Source organism: Spermophilus citellus, assembly GCF_964194105.1.
Source record: "Spermophilus citellus genome assembly, chromosome: 6".
Classification (NCBI taxonomy): Eukaryota; Metazoa; Chordata; class Mammalia; order Rodentia; family Sciuridae; genus Spermophilus; species Spermophilus citellus.
In genome coordinates, this window is record NC_138187.1 from 135,951,721 (window position 1) to 135,979,385 (window position 27,665).

A 27,665-nucleotide genomic window follows, 5' to 3' on the forward strand; every position below is an offset into this window, starting at 1 on the left:
CTCTTTTAAGGTCTTCAGGGAATAGTCCCAGAAGGGCAATAGCAGGGTCAAATGGTGGTTCCATTCCCAGCTTTCCCAGGAATCTCCAAACTGCTTTCCAAATTGGCTGCACCAATTTGCAGTCCCACCAGCAATGTACAAGTGTACCCTTTTCTCCACATCCTCGCCAGCACTTGTTGTTGTTTGACTTCATAGTGGCTGCCAATCTTACTGGCGTGAGATGGTATCTTTGGGTGGTTTTGATTTTCATTTCTCTGACTGCTAGAGATGGTGAGCATTTTTTCATGTACTTGTTGATTGATTGTATGTCCTCCTCTGAGAAGTGTCTGTTCAGGTCCTTGGCCCATTTGTTGATTGGGTTATTTGTTATCTTATTGTTTAATTTTTTGAGTTCTTTGTATATTCTGGATATTAGGGCTCTATCTGAAGTGTGAGGAGTAAAGATTTGTTCCCAGGATGTAGGCTCCCTATTTACCTCTCTTATTGTTTCTCTTGCTGAGAAAAAACTTTTTAGTTTAAGTAAGTCCCATTTGTTTATTCTTGTATTGAACTCTTGGGCTATGGGCGTCCTATTAAGGAATTTGGAGCCCAACCCCACAATATGTAGATCGGAGCCAACTTTTTCTTCTATCAGACGCAGAGTCTCTGATTTGATATCAAGCTCTTTGATCCATTTTGAGTTAACTTTTGTGCATGGCGAGAGAAAGGGGTTCAGCTTCATTTTGTTGCATATGGATTTCCAGTTTTCCCAGCACCATTTGTTGAAGATGCTATCCTTCCTCCATTGCATGCTTTTAGCACCTTTATCAAATATAAGAAAGTTGTAATTTTGTGGATTGGTTACTGTGTCCTCTATTCTATACCATTGGTCCACCTGCCTGTTTTGGTACCAGTACCATGCTGTTTTTGTCACTATTGCTCTGTAATATAGTTTGAACTCTGGTATCGCTATACCTCCAGATTCACACTTCCTGCTTAGAATTGCTTTTGCTATTCTGGGTCTTTTGTTTTTCTATATGAATTTCATGATAGCTTTATCTATTTCTACAAGAAATGCCGTTGGGATTTTGATTGGCATAGCATTGAACTTATAGAGAACTTTGGGTAATATCACCATTTTGATGATGTTGGTTCTGCCTATCCATGAACAGGGTACATTTTTCCATCTTCTAAGATCTTCTTCTATCTCTCTCTTTAGGGTTCTGTAGTTTTCATATATAAATCTTTCACCTCTTTTGTTAGGTTAATTCCCAAGTATTTTATTTTTTTTGAGGATATTGTGAATGGGGTGGTTGTCCTCATTTCCATTTCAGAAGTTTTGTCGCTGATATACAGGAATGCCTTTGATTTATGTGTGTTGATTTTATATCCTGCCACTTTGCTGAATTCATTTATTAGTTCTAGTAGTTTCTTTGTAGACCCTTTTGGGTCTTCTAGGTATAGGATCATTTCGTCCGCAAATAGTGATATTTTAAGTTCTTCTTTTCCTATTTTTATGCCTTTAATTTCTTTCATCTGTCTAATTGCTCTGGATAGTATTTCAAGGACTAAATTAAATAGAAGTGGTGAGAGAGGGCATCCCTGTCTTGTTCCAGATTTTAGAGGGAATGCCTTCAGTTTTTCTCCATTTAGAATGATGCTAGCCTGAGGCTTAGCATATATAGCTTTTACAATGTTGAGGTAAGTTCCTGTTATCCCTAGTTTTTCTAGTGTTTTGAACATAAAGGCATGCTGTACTTTGTCGAATGCTTTTTCTGCATCTATCGAGATGATCATATGGTTCTTATCTTTAAGTCTATTGATGTGGTGAATAACATTTATTGATTTCCGTATATTGAACCAGCCTTGCATCCCAGGGATGAATCCTACTTGATCATGGTGCACAATTTTTTTGATATGCTTTTGTATTTGATTCGCCAGGATTTTATTGAGAATTTTTGCATCTATGTTCATTAGAGATATTGGTCTGTAGTTTTCTTTCTTTGCAGTGTCTTTGTCTGGTTTCGGGATCAGGGTGATGTTGGCCTCATAGAATGAGTTTGGAAGAGCTCCTTCTTTTTCTATTTCTTGAAATAGCTTGAAAAGTATTGGTATTAATTCTTCTTTGAAGATTTTGTAAAACTCCACTGTATACCCATCCGGTCCAGGGCTTTTCATGGTTCGTAGTCTTTTGATGGCTTCTTCAATTTCTTCCTTTGTTATTGGTCTGTTTAAATTGTGTGTGTCTTCCTGACTCAATCTGGGCAGATCATATGACTTGAGAAATTTATCGATATCTTCACTGTCTTCTATTTTATTAGAATATAGGGTTTCAAAATACTTTCTAATTATCTTCTGTATTTCTGTAGTGTCTGTTGTGATATTGCCTTTTTCATCCCGTATGTTAGTAATTTGAGTTTTCTCTCTTCTTCTCTTCGTTAGCATGGCTAAGGGTTTGTCGATCTTATTTATTTTTTCAAAGAACCAACTTTTAGTTTTATCAATTTTTTCAATGGTTTTTTTTTGTTTCAATTTCGTTGATTTCCGCTCTGATTTTAATTATTTCTTTTCTTCTGTTATATTTGCTGTTGTTTTGCTCTTCCGTTTGTAGGGTTTTGAGATGTAGTGTGAGTTCATTTATTTGTTGGTTTTTTCTTTTTTTGAGGAATGAATTCCAGGAAATGAATTTCCCTCTTAAAACTGCTTTCATTGTGTCCCATAGATTCTGGTATGTTGTGTCTGTATTGTCGTTTATCTCTAAGAATTTTTTTATTTCCTCCTTTATGTCTTCTGTAACCCATTGATCATTCAGTAACATATTGTTTATTTTCCATGTGATGCAGGACTTTTCCTTCCTTCTTTTATCATTGATTTCCAGTTTCATTCCATTATGAGCAGATATGGTGTATGGTATTATCTCCACACCTTTATATTTACTAAGAGTTGCCCTATGGCATAATATATGATCTATCTTTGAGTAAGATCCATGTGCTGCTGAGAAGAACGTGTATCCACTTGATGATGGTTGATATATTCTATATATGTCGGTTAAGTCTAGGTTATTGATTATGTTATTGAGTTCTCTAGTTTTTTTATTCAGCTTTTGTCTGGAGGATCTGTCTAATGGCGAGAGCGGTGTGTTGAAGTCACCCATAATTATTGTGTTGTGGTCTATTTGACTCTTGAACTTGAGGAGAGTTTGTTTTATGAATGTTGCCACACCATTGTTTGGTGCATACAAATTGATAATTGTTATGTCTTCTTGGTGGATGGTTCCTTTTAACAGTATATAGTGTCCTTCTTTATCCCTTTTGATTAACGTAGGTTTGAAGTTGATTTTATTCAATATGAGCATGGCCACTCCTGCTTGCTTCCAAGGGCCATGTGAGTGGTATGATTTTTCCCAACCTTTCACCTTCAGCCTGTGTATGTCTTTTCCTATCATATGAGTCTCCTGAAGGCAGCATATTGTTGGATTCGTTTTTTTGATCCAGGTTACTAGCTTATGTCTCTTGATTGGTGAGTTTAGGCCATTAACATTTAATGTTACAATTGAAATATGATTTGGACTTCCAGTCATGTTTATTTATTTATTTATTTTAGTTTGGCTAGTTTTTACTTTTTGGTTATTTTCCTCCCCCTTTACTGAGATACCTTCCCCTGTTAGTTTTGGGCACTATTTTTCAATTCCTCTTCTTGTAGTATTTTGCTCAAAATGCTTTGCAGAGCTGGTTTTCTGGCTGCAAATTCTTTTAGCTTTTGTTTATCGTGAAAGATTTTAATTTCATTGTCAAATCTGAAGCTTAATTTTGCTGGATACAGTATTCTTGGTTGGAATCCATTATTTTTCAGTGTTTGAAATACATTGTTCCAGGATCTTCTGGCTTTCAAAGTCTGTGATGAAAAATCAGTTGTTAACCTAATTGGTTTACCCCTGAATGTAATCTGCCTCCTTTCTCTCGTAGCTTTTAATATTCTCTCCTTGTTCTGTATGTTGGCCATCTTCATAATTATATGTCTTGGAGTTGGTCTATTATGGTTTTGAATGTTTGGGGTCCTGTAGGCTTCCAGGATTTGGCAATCCATTCCATCTTTCATCTCTGGGAAGTTTTCTAGAATTATTTCATTTAATATGTTGTCCATTCCTTTGGTTTGAATCTCAATGCCTTCTTCTATCCCGATGACTCTCAAATTTGGTTTTTTTATGACATCCCATATCTCTTGAATAGATTGCTCGTGGGATTTAAGCATCTTTTCTGTGTTGACTATATTCTTTTCAAGTTGATAAACTTTGTCTTCATTATCTGATGTTCTGACTTCTACTTGATCTAGTCTATTTGTAATATTCTCGTTTGAATTTTTAATTTGGTTTATAGTTTCCTGCATTTCTAGAATTACTGTTTGGTTTTTTTTTTAAGATCTCTATCTCCTGGTAAAGCTCGTTCTTTGCTATTTGAATTTGTTTGTTTAATTCATTTTCAAAGTATACTTTTATTGCTTGGACTTGCTGTCTCATGTCTTCTCTAATATTCCTTTCCATCTGAGTTAGGTATGCCTTGAGTTCTTTCCCTATCCATGCTTCTGATGCTTCTAGGTCCTCCTGTAGACTTAAGTTGTCCTGCATTGTTTGTACTCCTTTTTTCCCTTGTTTTTTCATGATGTTCACGTTACTTTCCAGCTCTGTTTGACTGCTTTGTAACTGCTTTCTCCTATGTATTTGTTTTGGCTTTGTATATCTCTGTTGTCTCTACTTTGTGGTGGGAGATTATGCCTAGAGATGTTGGGCTTTATTGTACTTTAAAGCTGATTCATTCAATTTATAAAGGGCTTCCGGATTCTGTATGCATATAGAGATTTGTTGTTTGTTCTTAGGACTTTATGTTTAGGTTAGGTGCTATGAAGGTGTAAGGGTTAGTATGTCTTGGCTACTTTAGAAGGTTGCTCTACTGAAGGGGGATACTAACCGTCGATTGGATCAGGGTGTTGGTAGTAGCTAGGTATTTAGGAGCCCTATAGACAGCCTCGAAACATTCACCTATTTACATTTAGACAATTACACGTAATGGAGGATGTAATGCTTGGGATGAAAGTTGGGGAGAAGGGGAAGGAAGGTGCTCTTAAAAAGAAAGAAGGAGAGGGAGATAGAATAGAGGAGAATGGAAAGAACAATAAAACTTGGAAGGGGAAAGAAAGAAGGAAAAGGGGAGAGAAAAAATAGAATAAAATAAAATAAGAAATTAAATAAGGTCTTAGAGATCCATTTTCTTCTCTTCCTGTAGGCAGAGCTGTGCCCTCCGGGCTGAGTTTTGCCCTCTATGTGTCGACAGCAATCCCTGTAAGGCGGCTCCTGGGAGTCTCTCAATCTTGTTAGTCCAGAGTCGTTCCACTTCTCCGGCCTCTCCTCCCCTTCCTCCTGCCAGCCAGCCAGGTCCTGCTCACCAGAGGCGGTTCCCCAAGGATCTGGTTACACTTTCAGCCCCACTGCGTGCCCTATTTCCTGAACGACTGAGCATTCTCTCTACCATTCATCTAAGCCCCAGTGCTGTGGAGCTGTGGTGTGGGAGTCAATAGTTTAATTTTTCCGGACCCCTTTGGTGGGCACGCCCTGGGAAGCTGGTGGCTAAGACCTTGGGTGTCGCCACTGGTGGTAATGTGAGTTGGGGGTCGAGAATCCCCTCTGCTACCCTCAGACCCTACAATCATGACTACTCCGCTAGCAGTAGGAGGAGTTGGGGTCAGGAGTGCCCTCTGTTTCCCTCCGCCCCTACCGTCAAGCCCTCTCTGTTGGCGGTTGGGGGAGTTGGGGGTGGGGAGTCTTCTCTGCTTCCCCCTGCCCCTACATTCACGCCCACGTCACTGGCGGTAGGGGGAGTTGGGGGTCGGGAGTCCCTTGGCCCTTACGGTCATGCCCACAGAGAGATTTTTGAAGTTTCCCGGTTGTTTGTATCTGGTGTTGGTGGGAGTCACACACCTGCTAAAGTAGATTCCGCTGGGAAGGAATCTTGTTGGCCGAACTCTGGTGACTTCCCCTCTCTGCTGTGGTGGGCCCCTGGCTCCTTGCTGGAGTATCCGAAGGGAGGGGTGGAACTGGCTTGTCTCTGGTCTGACTCAATCTCTGGTTTTAGCTCCCAGTTTGCTATTTCATAAAGACTTGGTTAGGGTCCCTTCACGTCGCCTCCTGAGCTGGGTGGGCGGGGCCTTTCGCTGGTTGCGCGGGGGTCGTTCGCAGAGCCAGGCGGGCGGGGCTGTTCATTGTGCGGGCGGGGCTGTTCACAGAGCCCGGCCGGCAGGGCCCCGGGCAGGCAGCGGCCGGTCTAGCATCGGCCTTTTGGCGCGGCCGGCGGGACTGGGCCCCTGCGCCACGTGGCCGAGACAAACTGACACTTCCAATAAACTTACTAATTCCCGGCAGGTCTCCTTTCAGCAGAATTTTGCTAGAAGTTTCTCAGCAGGTAGCATGTAGGTGTATTAATGGGTCTCTCTGATCCCGTTACTGTGGAGGTATTGAAAGTGCTGCCTCCTCGCCGGCCACCATGTTGGGTCTCAAAGCCTGGCAAGTTTTGTGTATTATTACTCTACCTGTAATAATACCTGTGATAATATAAGTATTCTCTATCCGATTGTAAGTACATTTAATAATTTAATTTTAACAACCAACTTGCAACATTTTTGAGACTCTCCCCATTGCCTCTTGGGAGCCGGTACCAGTTGGCTGCAGAATACCACTCATGGTAGTAACTGGTGGGGTTTCAGTTCTAGAGACAGACAGGGAGCCACCGGTGCAGCTCTCTGATAGATGAGGAGTAGTCCCTTGGTTACAGTGGAGGCAGGGAGGAAGGGGTAGCCATATGCCGGTGTTCCTCAGAGAAGCGGGGATTTGTTCGAGTGCCACTTAGAAGCAGAGATTTGTTGGCGTGTCACTTTCGCCTTCTCAGTGGTGGTCTTTATGGCCACCAGACTAGTCTAGATCTTAGCTTGAAAGGTTGGATTACTGTCCTGCTTCTGGGTGAGTCATCCCCTCTCCAGATTCTCCCCTCTCTAGTCTACACGCACATTCCAGAATAACCTTACCAAGCACATCTTTGCATGCATTTCCCCCCATCAGTCCGGCTCTGTGTAGGATGAATTCTACACGAGAACCCGGGCTTTTAGTTTTCCCGAATCACTCACCAGCCTTTGCACCTTCCCCCTACGCATGCATTCCGAGTCTTCCCCTGTTCTGCAGACCTCTCAGCTACTGGCTGTTGAATTTGCCAGTTGTGTTTCATCTCTTAGGCTTCGCGCCTTGTTCTAAGTGTCTGTTCCAAGTGACTGCTTATTTGCAAACTGTTCTTCCTCTGTGAACCACATAGAATCCTAAGTACCTGCCCCCACCTCCCCAAACTATTGTTGAAATGAGCACTTGCACCCCTCTTTCAGCACATGGTGTCTTGCAGTCTTACACACATTTTCTCACTCACATGCTGTTCAGTATATGTCTAAGTTGACCACAGACTTCTTGGGGGAAGAGATGGTAGATAGCAGCAAACATTTCTTGTTGATGACAAGAAATTCTATACTCCAAAATGGAATACTCCCTGATAGCGTTGTGATATTTGATCAAACTAGTATTTTTTAATTTTTCTTTCTTTTCTTTTCTTTTTTGATGGTGCTAGGGATCCAACACAGGGCCTTGTGTGTGCTAGGGCCACTGAGTGACATCCCAGCCCAAAACTAGTTTCTGATACATCTTTTCCTTTACTACTTATTTCCTAATCTTTAGCTTGTCTTTAACTATGAAGTTTGTTTGTGATTCCCCTTTTTAAAAATTTGGTACTGGGGATTGAACCCAGGAGATCTTTACTCTCGAGCCACATCCCCAGCCATTTTTATTTTTTATTTTGAGACAGAGTCTTGCTAAGTTGCTGAGGCTGGTTTTGAACTTGGGTTCTTCCTGCCTCAGCCTCCTAGGCCTCTGGGATTATAGGCAAGTGCCACTGCACCCAGCTGTGACTGCCTTTTGCACTGGTCTGCTTGGGCTGACATACAAGATAGAGCAGACCGAGTGGCTTTAATGACAGTCATTTATTTTCTCATGGTTCTGGAGGCTGGAGTCAGGACTCTCAGGGTTAATGTCCGGGGAGGGTTTTCTTCCTGGGTTCTTATTGTGATCCTCACATATCCCCTTTTCTTTGTGCACACATGGACTGAGAGAGTTTTCTGTTGTTTCTTCCTTTTTTTTTTTTTTTGCAGGGGGACTGCAGTGAACTTTATTGATGGTATGTGACAGTAGGGCTCCCTAAGCCCCTCCCCTTCTTCAGGGGATCTGGGATGGAAATGGGGAGGAGGGGAGATTCTCAGTGTGTCGAGGGACTGAGTTAGGGGCAGGGACTCCCCAGCAGCTGAGCGCCTCTCTCTTCCTGTGTTCTTGCTGAGGCAGGTGGTGCAGGGGCTCTTACTCCTTGGAGGCCATGTGGACCATAAGGTCCACCACCCTGTTGCTGCAGCCAAATTCATTGTCATACCAGGAAATGAGCTTAACCACGTGGTCGTTGAGGGCAATGCCGGCCCCAGCATCAAAAGTGGAAGAGTAGGTATTACTATTAAAGTCGCAGGAGACCACCTGGTCCTCCCTGTAGCCCAGGATGCCCTTGAGGGGGCTTCTGATGCCTGCTTCACCACCTTCTTGACGTCATCGTATTTGGCAGCTCTCTCCAGGCAACAGGTCAGATCCACAACTGACACGTTGAGAGTGGGCACACGGAAAGCCATGCCAGTGAGCTTCCCATTCAGTTCAGGGATGACCTTGTCCACAGCCTTGGCAGCACCGGTGGATGCAGGGATGATATTCTGGGCAGCCCCACGGCCATCACGCCACAGTTTCCCAGAGGGGCCATCCAGAGTCTTCTGAGTAGCAGTGATGGTGTGGACTGTGGTCATGAGTCCTCCCAGAATGCCGCAGTTGTCATCGATGACCTTGGCCAGGGGGGCTAAGCAGTTGGTGGCACAGGAGGCGTTGCTGACAATCTTGAGGGAGTTGTCCTACTTCTCATGGTGCATGCCCTTCACAAACATGGGGACATGGGCAGAAGGGGCAGAGATGATGACCCTTTTGGCCCCACCCTTCAAATGAGCCCCGGCTTTCTCCATGGCAGTGAAGACACCAGTGGACTCCACAACATACTCAGCACCAGCATCACCCCCATTGGATGCTGGCGGGATCTCGCTCCTGGAAGACGGAGATGGACTTTCCATTAGATGACAAGCTTCCTGTTCTCAGCCTTGACGTTGCCATGGAATTTACCATGGGTAGAATCATACTGGAACCCATAGACCATGTAGTTGAGGTCAATGAAGGTCATTGATAGCGACAATGTCCACCTTGGCAGAGGTGAAAGCAGCCCTGGTGACCGGGAGCCCAATATGGTCAAATCCTTTCATTCCGACCTTCACCATCACTGCATGGGGAGAAGTGGCTGCCTGTCAAACGGGAAGGAGCAGAGAGCCTCTTCCTTTTCTTATCAGGACACGGATCCTACCAGATTAGGATCCCACCCCTTATGACTTCATCTAAACTTAATTCTCTCCTGAAAGCCCATCTCTCAACGTAGTCACATTCAAGCTCATGGTTTCAAAAGAGGAATTTCAGGGGGATACCACCCAGTCTGTACCACCTTCCAAACAGAATTTTTGTTTTATTTTCCATCGATTATAAAATGATACTGTACCTTTCCCTCACCTTCTCGAAAAAAAAACAAATGAATTTATTATTAAAACTGAGAACCGAGAGAAGCAGAAGTGCTGGGTCAGTCACAGCATCAGCAAGGCGGTTTGGAGCCCAAGCTCCCAAGCTGGACTGTGCTGGTGTCGACCCAACTCTGCCACGTAGTAGCTGTGCGACCTCAAAGATGTTACTTAACTTCTCTTTGCCTCAGTTTCCTTGTGTGCAAAATGGGAATGATAGCAAAGGTTCCACCTCACAGGAAGATGATGATTGTTGTAGGGGAGAGGAAATGAGATAGTGAGTGTATGTAGAACTCCTGGAACATTATTATTATGTTTATCTTAAAAAGCTTTTCGCTGGGTGCCGAGGCACACTGCTGTAATCCCAGTGGCTCAGGAGGCTGAGGCAGGAGGATTGCAAGTTCAAAGCCAGCCTCAGCAACTTGGTGAGACCCTAAGCAGCTTAGTAAGACTCTGTCTCAGAATAAAAAATAAAAAGGGCTAGGGATATGGCTCAGTGGTTAAGCACCCTTAGATTTAATCACTGGTACAAAAAAAAAAATCTCATATTTAATGCCTGTGGAATTGTGTGTTTACAGCACCCCAGTCAGGCAGGTAATAGTATGGGAACATTATTTAATGCTTGTATTGATTTGAAGGTAGCATATTGCTTGGAAATAATAAAAAAAAAGCTAGTCATCAATTGGTCATAAAAAGGATTCTGACCAAGGTCACATATACATCACCTGTCACTTATGCCAAGTTCCTTCCCCTAAGCTTGACAAATGCTTACTTGCAAGATTAGGTCAGTATTAGGATGAAGGTGTGCAGCTATCAATGAGGGCACACGAGAGGGGCTCTCAGACTTGGGCTGAGGTGTTGATGGCATCTGAGAAGACTTCTAGAAGTGGTGATGTTTGAGCTGGAGTTTGAAGAATGAGTACAAATTGGAAGCAGGGTACCTCCTGTCAGTGCCCAGGGCATGCTGAGTCCGTAGTGTTTTCAGAGAAAGACTCAACAGTATTTCTGTCACAGTGAAAAATCTCTGGTGTTAGAGTTGGCAGCTTCTGAGAGGGGAAAGAGAGAATTTTGGCAAAAATGGCAGAAACCATGATTTTTAAAAAATATTCTGAATTTTAAAATTGATTTAATAAAAATGAATCCAAATCTTATTTTTATAGAGACAAACAGGAAGCAGCCCTTAGTTGGTAATTTTAGACGCCATTTGGCCAGGAATTTCATGTACTTATTCGGTCAGGGAATGTTTTGGGGGTGCCTCCTATGTACCAGTAGACTGAGGGTATAGTGGGGAGTGGGTCAGCCCTGTGGTCTTGTTTGGGGTAGGGAAACTTAGGAAAACAGGTTAAAATGTGGCAACTATTAGGATAGTGGAAGCATAGGTCACCGAAGCCTTTTCTGAGGAAGTGATGGTTTTCCCATGGAAAGGAGTAGAAATTAGCCAGACAAAGAAAGGTGGGGAACAGTGTCTCAGGAATAGGGAACAGCATGTGCAAAATCCTAGAGATGACACCTGACATTGAATTAAACACAAATGCCTAACATGTCTGGAGCTCAGAGGATGGAAAGGGGAATGGATGAGAAATGAGGTGGAAGAGTTGGGCTGGGGCCAGTTGAGACACAAACCATTGAAAGGGGGCTGAATTTTTAGCTTGAGAGCCACAGGGAGCCTTTGAAGAGCTTTCAGTAGGGTGTGACATGATCTCATTTACATTTTCAAATAACCACCATGGCTGTGGACAGGAGAACTGACTGGGTATTTACTGTGCAATCATGTGAAACTTTAAAACAATCCTTTCTATTTGAATTGAGAGACTATAAAAACCACAATAAAGAAAATTCCAAACTATAATGATAAAATTTTACCCCTGATTCTCTTGCTTTAACTGCATTTCATTTCTTCTATCTCTCCTTTTTTTTTTTTTTTCCAGTTTTTCCTCCTTGCACATTCACTTCTTACACTATCACAGTCATTGGTGGAAGGCTTCCTTGGCACGCATTAGCAAGGCTAAATAAATCCCAGCAATTTGCAGTGGTGGCTCTTATTTGTGCCTTTGAATTTGGGGGCTTTACTTGATACCATTGTTTGTTTTCTCTATTCACGGTGACTTCATAATTGCAGTATGTCTGCCCAAGCTGGCGGTGGCCCTGGCTTCTCATTTTCCTTTGGATGCAATTGCTCTGGAGCATGACCATCTGTGATAGCTGAAATCATCGTGCCACAAATATTCCCTCTTCCTCCCCTCCCACTGCGGCATAGTCTACTTCTCTGTCTCTTTGACTTTGAACTTGACCATATGACTTGCTTTGATCAAAAAACTGGTAGTGGCAGCGCCATGAGCAGGGGCTGTAAGTGTGCTGCACCCTGGACTGGGCTCCTGGGCTCCAGGGATCTGCCTGGAGCTATGACTGTCCCAGGTAGCCATTGGTCTGGCAGGGGGAGAGACCTGTGGCGCAGGCTTCTCCCCAACCCACATCTGAGTCCCGCTGATCTGCACTTGGTGGGGTGACTTAGGGAGCTCAGCCTCCGCTCCTCAACTCAGTCGGTATTGTGTCATGGAACACGGCCTTCGGGCAGGTCGCTCTGCAGAATTATACTGGTAAGAATCTTTTTGATGGCCCTCTCCGGGCTCCTCTGAGTGAATTTTGTGTATGTCACAAATCAGTGTAGCCATTTTTGCACATTTATTCAACAATTATCATATTAAATATTTACAAGGGCCAGGCACCATGGATTCAAGAGTGATGAAAAACAATCCTCAGTCTCTTGGACTTTAAAGTCTAATGAGAGAGATAGGCTTAAGTGACGACTTAATGAGTGCATAATTGCGAATTAAGATAAGATCCTTGTGATTGTATTAACCTGACTGAGGAGTTTGAAGCTTTTTTTTTTTTTTTTGAACGGGGGTTGAACCCAGGGTTGCTCAAATGCAGAGCCACATCCCTGACCCTTTTTTATATTTTTTATTTAGAGACAGGGTCTCACTGAGTTGCTTAGGGCCTTGATAAGTTGTGAGGCTGACTTTGAACTTGCAATCCTCCTGCCTCAGCATCTTGAGCTGCTGGGATTACAGGCGTGCGCCACCTCGCTTGGCTCATCTGGATGTTTTTACAAGCTGTTATTCAACCCACTGCAAGGTGTAAATTTATACTGTCCAATGCTGCTGGCTAGTTATGACTCTGTGTACCCACTCAGTGGTAACTTACATGTAAGATTTGCCATTTCATCCATTTTGGGGCATAAATTCAGTTGCATTAAGTAAATTTACATGGTTGTGCAACAATCACCACTACCAATCTCTGGAATGTTCTTATCTTCTTAAACTCAAAACTACTCTTGAAACAGTAGCTTCACGAAATTCATATGGAAAAATAAAAGACCCAGAATAGCAAAAACAACTCTAAGCAGGAAGTGTGAATCAGGCGGTATAGCGATACCAGACTTCAAACTATACTACAGAGCAATAGTTACAAAAACAGCATGGTACTGGTACCAAAACAGGCGGGTGGACCAATGGTACAGAATAGAGGACACAGAGATCAATCCACAAAATTACAACTATCTTATATTTGATGAAGGGGCTAAAAGCATGCAATGGAGGAAGGATAGCATCTTCAACAAATGGTGCTGGGAAAATTGGAAATCCATATGCAACAAAATGAAACTGAACCCCTTTCTCTCGCCATGCACAAAAGTTAACTCAAAATGGATCAAAGAGCTTGATATCAAATCAGAGACACTGTGTCTGATAGAAGAAAAAAGTTGGCTCCGATCTACATATTGTGGGGTCGGGCCCCAAATTCCTCAATAGGACACCCATAGCACAAGAGTTAATAACAAGAATCAACAAATGGGACTTACTCAAACTAAAAAGTTTTTTTCTCAGCAAGAGAAACAATAAGAGAGGTAAATAGGGAGCCTACATCCTGGGAACAAATCTTTACTCCTCACACTTCAGATAGAGCCCTAATATCCAGAGTATACAAAGAACTCAAAAAATTAAACAATAAGAAAACAAATAACCCAATCAACAAATGGGCCAAGGACCTGAACAGACACTTCTCAGAGGAGGATATACAATCAATCAACAAGTACATGAAAAAATGCTCACCATCTCTAGCAGTCGGAGAAATGCAAATCAAAACCACCCTAAGATACCATCTCACTCCAGTAAGATTGGCAGCTATTATGAAGTCAAACAACAACAAGTGCTGGCGAGGATGTGGGGAAAAGGGTACACTTGTACATTGCTGGTGGGACTGCAAATTGGTGCAGCCAATTTGGAAAGCAGTATGGAGATTTCTTGGAAAGCTGGGAATGGAACCACCATTTGACCCAGCTATTCCCCTTCTTGGTCTATTCCCTAAAGACCTAAAAAGAGCATGCTACAGGGACACTGCTACATCGATGTTCATAGCAGCACAATTCACAATAGCTAGACTGTGGAATCAACCTAGATGCTCTTCAATAGATGAATGGATAAAAAAATGTGTCATTTATACACAATGGAGTATTACTCTGCATTAAAAAAATGACAAAATCATGGAATTTGCAGGGAAATGGATGGCATTAGAGCAGATTATGCTAAGTGAAGCTAGCCAATCCCTAAAACACAAATGCCAAATGTCTTCTTTGATATAAGGAGAGCAACTAAGAACAGAGTAGGGAGGAAGAGCATGAGAAGAAGACTAACATTAAACAGGGACGAGAGGTGGGAGGGAAAGGGAGAGAGAAGGGAAATTGCATGGAAATGGAAGGAGACCCTCATTGTTACATACAAGAGGAAGTGAGGGGAAAGGGAAAAAAAACAAGGGGGAGGAATGAATTACAGTAGATGGGGTAGAGAGAGAAGATGGGAGGGGAGGGGAGGGGAGGGGAGATAGTAGAGGATAGGAAAGGCAGCAGAATACAACAGACACTAGTGTGGCAAAATGTAAATCAGTGGATGTGTAACCGATGTGATTCTGCAATCTGTATACGGGGTAAAAATGGGAGTTCATAACCCACTTGAATCAAAGTGTGAAATATGATATGTCAAGAGCTTTGTAATGTTTTGAAGAACCAACAATAAAAATTAGGAAAAAAAAAAAAAAGAAACAGTAGCTTCCTAATCCTCTCTCCCTCCAGGCCCTAGCAACCATCATTCCATTGTCATCTCCATGAATTTGTCTACTCTGGGTACCTCATATAAGAGGAATCACAGTGTTGATCATTTTGTAGATACTTTTTAAAAACCATACACTGGAAGAAAATATTTATTTTAAAAAATTTCCAGAATATATTAGGTTGAATTGTACAAAACTAGCTTCTTCTTCTGAGGAAATTTTATTTATTTATGTTTTATACATTTAAAAAAAATTTTTATGTGGTGCTGAGGATCGAACCCAAGGCCTCACACGTGCTAGACAAGCGCTCTATCACTGAGCCCCAACCCCAGCCCCTGGTACTGGAAATTGAACCCAGGGGCCCTCTACTACTGAACCGCATCCCCAGCCCTTTTTGTTTTTTATTTTGAGGCAGGATCTTGCCAAGTTGCTGAAATTGGCCTTGAACTTGTGATAACCCTGCCTTGGTCTCTGAGTCGCTGGCATTACAGGTGTGTATCACCATGTATCACTGTGCCCAGTCCAAACTGGCATTCTTATAGGTCCCCCCACCCAGCAAAAAAAAAAAAAAAAAAAAAGATTAAATATTGGCAATTCATTTAGTTTTACATAATATAAGTAATTCCTATAAAACATCAAGAAAAAGTTAAGTAGCACCATAGAAAAATGAGCCGCTGACACGATCCAACATTTCACAGAAGAGTAGACACACTTTTGTAATGAATATTTTAATTTATAGATTTTTTTTTTTTTTTGGTATGTGGTACTGGAATTGAGCCCATAGGTAGCTCACTGAGCTACCCACCCCCAGCCCTTTTTATTTTTTATTTTGAGACAGAGTCCTGCTAAATTGTCCAGGCTGGCCTTGAATTTCCTGTTTCCTGTCTCAGCCCCCCTGAGTCACTAGGATTAGAGGCCTGAGCCACTGCACTTGGCAATTAATAGCTCTATCATGAGTAGTCTCATCATTCACATCGTGCTATCCTTGTGGTTCAGGGCAGCAGCTAAAGCAGAAGTTAGGAGCAACTGAAAATAGGCACCAAGGCTCTGGGCCATTCGAATTTCCAGGGTTGATTGCTATATTGGCAGGAGGCCCTGACTTCTCTCATCCCAATAAAGAGAAAACACCAGAATTGATGTCAAAGGCAAAAAAAAAAATATTTGTGAGAACATTTTCAAGTTCCTTAGAACCTTCTTCTGTCTTCTCTGTTAAAAAAAAATTGGATGGAACTGGGATTGGCCAACAGCACAGGTATAGAAAAAATAGCTCCAAAATAAACACAAACTGTCACAGTGCTCTGCATACTCGGGAGAAGTAAGGAATAGTGAGAAGTGTATGTGTTCATGAAGACCCCTGACTACTGTTTATTTGGTGAGAGGGGGGAAACAGTGTCCTTAACTTTTGACTAAACTAGTTTGAACAGGAGGCTGAACATGTTCCCCTCTCCTGTCAAACCCTTCCTTCCGCTATTATTTCCTTTAAAAAAAATTATTAGAGATAAGTAATTTGAGATAGAAATTCAAATTGTAGATTAATTTAAAATAAAAAGTAGGTATCTTTCTATTGATTGATTGATGAGATGTCCACTCATTAATTCACTCATTTCATATGTATTAAGAGTCAGTTTAGGGCCAGGCACTGTTCTAGCTTTGGAAATTCAGCTGTCCAAGAGACAGGTGAGCTCACTGCCCTCATGGAGCTTACATCTTTTCAAGGTGGGGGGAGAGAGAGAGAAATAGATAGAACAGGTTATGGCTCATTGTGATACGAGTGGTGAAAGAATAGCATGGTATCATAGTGACTGTGAGTTGAGGTGTCTACTTGTAGATTGAGCAGTCCTAAAACATCTTCAGGAATCAGCATGCTGTCATGAGGAGTGTGTTAATTCTCTTTTACTATAACAAAATGCCCAAGGCTGGGTGACTTTATATAAAGAAAAGAGGTTTCTTTAGCTCACAGTTTTGGAGATTCAAGAGCATGGCATCTGCTCTTGTGAGCACCCCATTGTGGATAGCAGGACAGTGGTTGGGAGTGTGTGCAAAAGGGAGTGATAACATTGCCAGACAGGAAGTCAACAGGCTTGTTCTTTTATATGCACCTTGACAAAAGAACCAGGGGTCCTATGAGACCATCTTGATCCCTGAGCATCTTCCCAGGAGGCTCCACTTCTTAAAGGTTCACTCCATTCTCCCAACACTGCCACCCTGGGAGCCAAGCCTCCAACATGTGGAACTATCCAAACCATCACAGGGAAGAGAAGCAACCCTGGTGGGAGGAACGTGGTGTGTTTAGGAAACAGGCCCATTTAGCTGGAGCAGGGAAAGCAGAGTTCATAAGACAAAGTTGGAGAGGTTGGCTGTGGCCAGACCCATCTATTCATCTGCCCCGTCTATATTATCCATCCATATGTGTATTTATACAATCTCTTGATCAAAAATCATAAGAAACTGCTAAATATAACCTCTAAAACAAAAACAGGGTAAAACAAATAAACGAGAGAAGGGGGGGCTGCCTAGAAAAATAAAATAAAGCTGGGAGAAGCAGGCAAACGCACCTCTCGGCACCTGTACTGCTGTGGACGGGGTTCTGTAAGTTGGGTTTTGAGTTTCTGAGCAGTCGCTTGCAAAGACAGAAATAAGAGTAGTTATGTGTTTCATGTTGTCCCTGAGATAGGAGCAAACACGTTCCTCCGTCCTGAGAGTGGGCAAAGCTCCTGTGTGGTGGTTTTCTACTGCACTAACTTGGCTAAGGGGAACTGTGACTCCCAGCTGTCCCCTAGATGGCTCTGGGTAGAACTGGCTGAAGGAGAAAATAGGGTGTGTGTGTTGGGGTGGGGGTGGGGAGGCTTTAGCGGGCAGAAGGGAATCCACAGCTTTTACTCTTGTAGGTTGGCAGAGTTAGATGTCATTGAGGGACAGACACAGAGATGGCAGCGGGTTCCAGCTTGTGTTTGCTCTCCTCTGCATCTAACTACTGTCCCTGGTGACAAGAGCCACCCATGCCTGTCACCAGGTGCAGCAGCTGCAACAGACTTCCTTCCATAGACTCTGTGTTTGAGCCTGCAGCTGCAAGCGCTTGGCGGTCTACAGGGCCCCGACTGGCCCCCACCCCAGGGCTTCAGGACGCTGGCTAGTGAGGTGTCTCTGATCTTTCAACCCCTCCCTCCCTCCCTCCCTCCTGCCCTCCACTGTGTAATGTCCGAGGCCTATAATAAATCCTGGTCCACGGCGCTCATTACAGTTCTGCTTCCCAGTCCAACCCTGACCCAGGCGTGTCTCATGGGGGAACATGGCACGGTGCAGTGGAGCTCATCTCCCTTGGTAGCTCTAATAGCTCAGAATTTCTCTTAGCCAAGGACATGAGCAAGGCTGGACTGGCTGCCAGGCTGAAGAGACCCCAAGGAGACCAAAAGGGGACTGAAGCTGCCCACTGGCCTCCGACCCGGCACCTGTGTTCCTCTAGGTCTGCCCTGTCAGTTCCGAACTCACAAGTCCCAGGGGGCCATCTGGCACTGCAAATGTCACTGTTGTGTCTGGGGGACTGGATTTTAAATTTTAACTAATTTAATGTAAAGTTAATGATATAACTTGAGTCTGTTGGGGGGAAACTTTTAAGTCTGGTTTGGAACAACTCGAGTATGTGAATCTACATTTTCTTTTTTTTTTTTTTTTTTTTTTTTTTGTACTGAGGATCGAACCAGGAGTGCTCAAGCACTGAGCCACCTTCCCAGCCCTTTTGTGTATTTAATTTAAAGATAAGATCTCACTGAGTTGCTAAGTGCTTTTCTAAGTTTCTGAGGGTGGTGATGAAGTCACAATCCTCCTGCCTCAACCTCCAGAGCCTCTGGGATTACAGGCCGGCACCCATCATGCCCAGGTGAATCTACATTTTCTTTTCTTTTTTTTTGGTACTGTGGATTGAACTCAGGGGCACTTGCCCACTGAGGCACATTCCCAGCCCTATTTTGTATTTTATTTAGAGACAGGGTCTCACTGAGTTGCTTAGCGCCTTGCCATTGCTGAGACTGGCTTTGAGCTCTCAATCCTCCTGCCTCAGCCTCCTGAGCCACTGGAAGAGTGCTCCACTGACACGGGCCTGAATCTACATTTTCTTCATTAAGTTTTATGAACCCTAAGTGCATATCCACTGTATCTCATGAAAATACCTATTCCACATTGAGATGCGGTGTGAATAGAAAATAAATCCTCCCTTTTGAAGACTTTGTATGAATAAAATATCTCATTGATAATTTCACATGTCAATATTTTAGATTAAATAAAATGTTAATAAAATTTCATCTGCTTCTTTTTTATCTTTTTTTTATAAATTAAAAAAAAAACATGTAATTTAACATTGGTGGCTGGTGTTACATTTCTACTTGTCTGTGCTGCCCCAGAACGAGAGGCACCATCCCGGGGATGATGTGTCACTTGCACATCTTCCTGTCATCAGTAGGAACTGGATGACCTCCTGGAAATGTGACTGGAATTAGCCTGACACCTTGAAAAGTTCCGGGACTTTTGGTTCTCCTGGGCCAGGCAGTTTGGGTCAGACATGGTCTGTACACCATGAGGGATTATTGTTCTTATTTGCCAAATCTGTGACATGGTGAGAAACAAAAATGCAGAAAGCTGAGAGATACAGATCACAATGGAGGGAAAAGAGGATATCATCTCACTTATTTATTTATTTTTTTAAAAGAGAAAAGTTGAGGATTTAAAATGTCTGTGTTCACTGCTGTTTTAGACAGTCCATGTTTAGGGCGGCTGTCGTCCACGGCGCTAGGAATGATCAGGCCTCCACGGGGGAATCTCAAAATTCTAGGTATAAAGAATTTATTATATAAATTCTAGGTGTATTGAATTAATAATAGAAAGCCAGAGGCATATTTGATTCTGAGCCCTTTTGTGTTGACAGTAAGAAGAGGCTCAGGACATTTTTATAAATGCTAACATTCAGTGAACACAACGGATATGCACACAGATTGCTCAGCCCATGTGGAGTCCAGAGTTACAACAGCTTTGGTAACATCCATGGAAGAGTCAAACTGAGGTACTGTGCATAAGAACACAGCTAATGTGACTTCTAAGACTTTCTGCATTAATCAACAGAGACTTTTTGTCCCTCTAGACATAGGGCCCTACCTGATGGCTGGGAGGGGTTGGGGGAACAGGGCCATAAGGAAGGGTGAGGGATGGGGTGGGGTCTACTCTCTGCTTGTGATGCCCAGGATAGTCACTGCAATAGCAATCAATGAAGGAACAGTGGTGCCCTTTTGGCCTAAGTGGAAGCAAAGTAAAAGCCAGAGGAAAAATTCAGAGAAAAGAAAATTCTAATGCTTAGGAGTAGTCTAGGTACTCGGGCATCATGATCATCCATCATGTGGCCTCCTTGTGATTCTTTTCATCTAAAAGAATGTGAATAAGCGTGAAGGAGGGTATGGCCAGGGGGTGTGGGGACAGCCACATATGATGAATGGTAGCTCTTTGGGGAAAGTGCTTTACCCACAATTTAAATTTTTTTTTAAATTTTAATATTTATTTTTTAGTTATTGGCGGACACAACATCTTTGTTTGTATGTGGTGCTGAGGATCGAACCCGGGCCCCAGCATGCCAGGCGAGCACGCTACCACTTGAGCCACATCCCCAGCCCCACAATTTAAAATTTACTTCAACTGATGACTTCAAGCAAAAACAGCCCCTTTGTCCATTGGCTTTGGCCTTCTGCTCTCCTTGCTTCACTGGGCCTACTCTGGGAGATAGATTACTGACTCGTACTAGGACATTGCCATCAGGAACAGCAAAGGCAGGTCGAGTCTAGAGAAAGAACGCTGGTGCCAATCCAAGACACTTGGAAGAATTTTGGCAAATACAAAATGTAAACTATGTGAATGGGTCCCCCTAGTTATCGGAGACTTGGGTTGACAAAGGGATCATCTTAGGCTTTCTTCCTGAGAAAGGCAAAGTCTTCCCGTGAAGGTGTTGTACATCCCAGGAATTAGAGGACCTGAAGGGTCCGCCTGGGTGTTGGCTCTTAACTGCAGACAGTTTGCAGTTTGCATTTTCTGTAGGGAGAGGAAGTGACTCCGTATGTATCTGGCTGCCCTTTGGAGCCTTTTACAAGCCCTAGTGTCTAGAGGTTTCCAAAACAGAGAGGGTGTGTACTGTGGGCGTAGAAAAGGAAAACGTTAGAATTTCCATCTGTTTTCATCCCATCCCCTATTACCTATTTTTTAAAGCATGTTTTATATCATCCCTAACCTAGAAGTGAAGGTCCACAATCCCTTATCGACAATCCTGATGTCTAAAAAGCTCTGAAAACTGGAAACTACTTCATAATTCATTTGACAATTCCCCTGTCCCAGGCTGAACAGAGATGTGACTATTGATAGCCTTTACTTAAATAAATTAGTGCAAATAATTAGAATAATCATGCATTTCTCTATCGAAGTCTTAATGTGTTTCATTGTGTGTTTCTGTCCTAGATCCCTCCCCCCACCCCAGGGGGTATTACATAACCTGTAAGATATGAACTCTATTATCTTGCTAACATTGGAAAAGTCTGAGGCATATTTGATGCTGAGCATTTGGATAAATCTTTGGGACCCCTAGTTGTATATAATTTAGATAAATAAAGTTGCAGGCTCAGAAGGTTTTTTTGTTTGTTTGTTTGTTTGTTTTTTGATAGAGGCATGAAATCCAAGACTCTTGGAGCTCACTGTATCAGATCCTGGTGCCACTCATAGTGACCTCATCAGGACTTGGTCCTCTTCACTCACTAGGCAGGTTGGACCAGGCCATTGATACCCACCTTGGGTAAAGTCAGGTAGGGAGAAAGATAAAAAGTGCAAACCAAAGACAAAATGAATAGAAGGTTTCATGTATTTTGTCATAAAAGTCCCATGGCCTGGAGCTGACCAGACATTTCTTAGTGGGGCAGGGGGAAGACTCATGACTGAGTTCTAGAAATTAATATTAATATTCTAGCCATGTAAAATATTGTGATTTTTGGATAATTAATGGAAGCATTTATTCATATATTTTGAACATGTGTGTGTATGAGACAGAATGCAAAAGCAGAGGCCTACAAATTAAGAATAAAGTAGAGATTTCCAATTTCTTAACTGTCATGATGTAATAATGAGATCACTGTATCAAGAGGGATCAACAGATTTGAAAAAGTGTGAATGCATGTTACAGTACCCCCAAATGTTGTAAATGAGCTTTTCTCAGCGTTTCCCGCAGTCACCACCATGTTTATTTCATTTTCAGTGCCTTAGAAAACAAACTCGGTGCATTTCTGCAGATGTCTAAGATGCACATTTGCATTTGCTTTGTGGCCCCTGTGCAAAGGGAGGGCGGCCCAGGAGTCCTTTCTGCCTCAGCAGCGCTCGGACATTTGTTGTGGTATTTACTCCACAGTGCCAGAATGCCCTGTGCAGCATTTGCTCCTGGAGTTTTTCTGTCGACTCTGGGGACACCGAGTGTCACTCTGACTCCAGTAAGTAATGCCAGTGGCACAGGTAGATGGATCTGACAGGCCTGAGGACTAACAGCGCCTTGGCCGCCTTTCTCCAATGAAGGCTATACATCAGCACTTGGAATCTGCTGGAGCCGAAGAGGGTGACAAGGGAATAACATCCCTTTCTCTTCCATCGACAGGGGTAATAACTCCTCACTCCCTAGGGACAGATTGTAAAAGCCAATAGCCAGGAGCTGTGAAGCAGGGAGGGTAGAAGAATTGAAAATTAAAGAGGGAGTGGAAATTTTGCGTAAAGGCTTTAGTGAGATGGAATAAACCGTCAAACATCAGTTTTTTAATTGCCTGGCTTTTGACATGAGGGTTGCAAATGTTTGTTTTGGTTGTTTAATAATTTTAAGTTGATGGTTCAAAGTCATGTATCTTGCATTAACGTGGGCGTGTGCTTTATGTGTATGTTGTAGTGACTGGTATACTATATCGATACTTAATATCTGGATTTTTTAAAAGTAATTGTTGAAAAGCCCTTATGACAATATATTTTAAAATATCCCTCTGAAGAGAGATGCCCTGAACACCTGAGACTGCTTACCTTGTTTAATCTGATGTCTTTATTTCCTCCTGCATATCTGTGTATTTATTGCAGCCGAACATGAGGGAATTCGGTTTATGCATATCACATACGATAGTTCTCAATGGTTAGTAAGAATTTCTATTTTCAGATAACCTTCAAAATGACTTAAGTGCCCTACGGACACCAGTCTTCTAATGGCCTCCAATAATAAACAGTTCCTAAAGTCTGGAGTATTAACCAGAGCTTCATGTTCATGGCACATCATGAATAAATGAGTCTGGGGACCCAAGTGTTGCTTTGAATTAAATGTAGCACAAAGAAAGATTTAACTTTTCAGAAAATCATACCATTTGGAAACAGATGCCTTTGAACGCCGCCTGCTTTATAGGAAACACGCTTATTTAGTTTTTAACCCGGGACTGGTGTTTAGTTAAATCTCCTCCGGACTCAGTTCACTGAAGGTGACAGAAGTACTTACTCGAGCTCAATGAGAAGTAGGCACGACAGTAAATTTTTCAGGCAGCGACAGGAGATCTTGTTATAGGAGTCAGAACGGGGGTCAGGGCAGAGCCTGTTGATGATTGAGGAAAAGAGAAGTAAATTCATTCTGCTTCGGGTTCTTTGTCAAGTGCCAGTAGCTTACCATTGAGAACTAGTCACCCGTTCCAGTCTTACGGCCCTAGAGGTCACTCATTTGATATAAATCATAGCACCGCATAGGCGCAGCAACCTATTGCCACTGGGGATGAAATAAAAAAGAGGATTGCTGCTTTCGGAATGGAAATGACTCCGAATATCCCACCACATGTTGCTGTTTAATGCAATATGTGGTTAGATATTGATCTCCCGAATCAAGTCATTAAAATGTGCAGTTTTTGTTTATTGGAATGAAGCAATTAAATGGTTCAGTTATGCTAGACTTTACCTTTTCTGATGAAAACTATTGATTTCTTGCCACAGCTTTATAAGCGACAATGTTTTTGATTACTCTTGACAAACCTCCTTGGAGTGTTAATTAAAATTGTACCAGATGAGCAGGTGTGGGGGATCATTAGATCGCCCGGATCACACGTCTACACTTCATATTCTGCAGCCTTGCATAATGAATAGGGCACAAGAGGGGAAAACAATATCTTCATCAGCAGAATTAGCATCTTCACTTCTTAAAAAACTAGGTGACATTACGTTTTATGGTACAGATGCTTTTGAATCATTGGCTTGCTCCTACCACTCTATTTGATCAAAATTCACTCTTCATATTTTGCTTTTGTTTCTTGAGTGCCTAATGAGGTGCTGGTTTTGTTTCAAGGTAGCAAATATTTAAACACATATTTATACAGAAAATTGAGAAATCAAATAAGGGTCTTCCCATGCTTATGCAGATGAGGTCATGAATATTAATATGGTTCCATTTAACACTTTAAAAATCCCCTCAGTAAGATACCCTCAACATGATTTTAAAGAAGTGTTTAACTACTTATTTGGGGGACCTGCATGAAATATAATTATTTAGAAACATGGAGACTACCTTTTGTTGATTTATAATCTCACTTTGTCTTGTAGTTCTTAGAAGATGGTTGCATTTAAAAAATTAAAAATAATGGTAATTTGTGAAATCAGAGACAAATAATATTCAATTTTCTGAAAAATGAAAGATCTTTATGTTGATGCTATTTATTATGAAATCTGATTGAATTATTCCTTCATTAATAATATAGGCATCAAAGTGAACTTTTCATTTTTGGATAAAACACAGAATTTAAATAATTGAAATTAGAGTTTTAAATCCTCTGTGATCTGGGGTCTGTAGATAGCAGGGCAGCTTGTATTTCTCAGATTCATAGTCCCTGAAAAGAACTTTAAGAGGTCATCTAATCCAATCCCCTGCTGCCAAAGTAGCTGTTTAAAAATGCACTATTTTTCATTAGTCTGGAATTTTAAAAAGGATTAATGAATTTATAAATGTATTATTTACAATGTTCTGATCATGTATATCTAACTGGAACTAACAGACTTTGAAATGATAAGTTTGTGTATATGTGTGTGTGTGTTTTAAAATCTCAGCTTCTCTTAGGATGATTTATGGTTTAAAAAGTATTTTTCCACTTACAGTTTCTTGTTTGATCAATAACTGAATTTATTTCTCAGGGAAATGATTTTTTTTTAACAAACCTCTGGCTCAGTTTACTAAACTGACTTAGTAATAATTACATGTTCTAATAATTTGAAGTTACATTTTTGTTTCATGGCATCTATTATGTATACCTTCTAGAATGTATTAGACTAAATTAGAACGTATGAGACCTAAATTGTTATTTGTATTTTGTAGGTGAAATATAAAATTTAGATAAGCGCTTCAGTGTAATTTTTTTTTCAATACTGGGAATTGAACTCAGGGGCACTTGACCACTGAGCCACATCGCCAGCTTATTTTGTATTTTATGTAGAGATAGGGTCTCACTGAGTTGCTTAGTGCCTTGCTTTTGCCGAGGCTGGCTTTGAACTCAGGATCCTTCCTCCTCTCTCAGCCTCCTGAGCCGCTGGGATTACAGGCATGTGCCACTGCACCTGGCTCAATGTAATTTTTAATACTAAAATCAATTCGCTATTTCTAAGTCCCACACATAGTAATTGGTGCTCTACCAACCACTTAAATAGAATATTACAAATTATAAACATACCCTTGCTTTGTAAAATCTTAGCATTCTAATCTTAGAAATATATCTGCTATCCACTTCTGCAAGCAGTGGCCTAACATAAAATTTCACTCAGGAACCTTTGGTTTGAGCAGGCTCATCCACATAGGTGGCATCAGATGGGGCAGCTTGTCAGGGGGCTGGAGGACCTGCTTTCAAGGAGGCACATTTGGATGGTTGGAGAGTTGGTGCAGAATGTCATCTAGGAACTCAGCTGGGGCTGTGGGCCAGGAGCTGTCCACAGGGGGTCTCCCCATAGGCGACTTGGTTCAGTTCCCAGTTTGATGGCAGTGTTCTCAAGGGAGTGTCCCAAGGAGGTGAGGCGGAAGTATATGGCATTTGACAACTCTAGCCTCAGAGTCACACAGCACCTTTTCTATGTTGACTGAGGGAGTCATAAAGACCTGGGTTCAAGGGAAGGGGACATAGACCAACCATCTGAAGGGAGGAGCATCACGGTCAGAGTGTCAGAAGACCTTGTAGAAGGGGACATGCTGTCACTTTCTGTGGAAGATAAAACCTGCCACGGAAGCCAATTGTTCAACCCCTTCATACAACGTGTATTATTTTGCATATGGCTGAGTTTGAGAGATGTAAATAGGAAAAACAAATCTGATTCTAATAATCCAACAATAGTTATTCTTTAAAGCCATATGCTTTAAGATGCTTTTTAATTCAGAGAAAAATAGGCCATTTAAAATGAGATAATGAGTAGAAATCATACATGAAATCTGTAATTTATTGTGTGAGATGTAATAAGAAATTAAGACGAGGGATTGAAAAAACATAATGACTGTTTGGTTCGTATTTTCTTTACCATCCTTTGAAAATCAATTAAGTTCTGAGGAAAAAGGAGCCACATGGTCAGAATAGTTTAGTTAGTTTTTGTTGTTGTTTATTGTTACATTAAAAACTCAGAATGTCATTTGCTGTGGTATTTGTGTTTGATGTTTACTAAAACTTGAGATTTTTGTATTGTAGACTTATGTATCTGGGAACTTTTAATTGTTCTTTTTATGCATTAAGTGAATATTAATTCTGATTCTATATTGTGCCAAGAACCATTCTAGGGACTTTAAAAATTATCCTCAGAGTGGTGCCTTCAATTGCATGAAATTACACATGCAAATTTTATTTACCAGGTGTAATAAAGAATATTTTGCCAATAATCTTATTTGTGCTCTTTTTTTTTTTTTTTAACTGTTGAACAAGGTTTCTTTGGTGAATTTGTTATCATAAAAAATGAGATAAAGGTAATTTTGAGAAACTATTGGAAAGTTTATATTGCTTATTTATCTTAACTAATCCACAAATGCCACTTAGAATTTTTGGTATAATTTGTTCAATAGAATATAGAGATCTCTCTCTTAAAAAAAAAAAAAAAAAAAAAAAAAACTATTTTATTTTCCCAATTCTGAGGATTGAATTCAGGGCACTTCACCACTGAGCTATGTCCCCAGCCCTTTTTCTTTTTTTATATTGAGACAGGATCTTGCTAAGTTTTTTATATTGAGACAGGATCTTGGAATAGTCCTGCCTCAGCCCCTGGTGCAACTGGGATTACAGGCTTGGGCCACTGCTCCCTCTATTTAGCAATTTACTAACTATTATTTTTTGCACTACTGGGACTCTAACCTGGTGCCTCACACATGCTGGGCAAGCATACTACCAATCACTGAACTAATACTCCAGCCATAGTAATGCAGACATATTTTAAAATGTATTGTTGTGAGTTCTTATTTGCTGATGTAACAACTTTCTACAATCAAATTAAGAGATTTCAACACTTGTTGAAATATTATGTTGAACTAGACGCCTTTGGATGGACTATCTTGTTTAACCCTTAAAGAAACCTCTGATGGTGTCCTAACAGCCCCCCTTCACAGATAAGTCTATCTGCCAGCCCCCCCCCCCTTTCCTCGTTTTCCCAAGGCTCTTCCTTACCTGTTTCATACCACCCAAGATAAACAAGGATAGTGCAACAATTGTGGTACTTGTAACATCTGGGTGTTACGTAAACTGTGTCTGGGGTTATATAAATCACAGATTTCACTTATGCATAAAAGGTATGCCTTTATTTCTCTGATTCACTGAGATTTGGCAGGACTC

The 27,665-nt window shown here is 41.7% G+C and overlaps 1 long non-coding RNA gene and 1 pseudogene across 3 annotated transcripts in view; one reads left to right on the top strand and one right to left on the bottom strand.

Moving 5' to 3' along the window:
* The window catches only part of LOC308652183, a 188,100-nt gene that overhangs the window by 85,823 nt on the left and 74,612 nt on the right, over nucleotides 1–27,665 (top strand). The gene's annotated exons all lie outside the window — the stretch shown is intronic.
* LOC308652103 (glyceraldehyde-3-phosphate dehydrogenase-like) lies at nucleotides 8,382–9,414 on the bottom strand (annotated as a pseudogene). Its single transcript has one exon. The product of its transcript is annotated as a glyceraldehyde-3-phosphate dehydrogenase-like (transcript).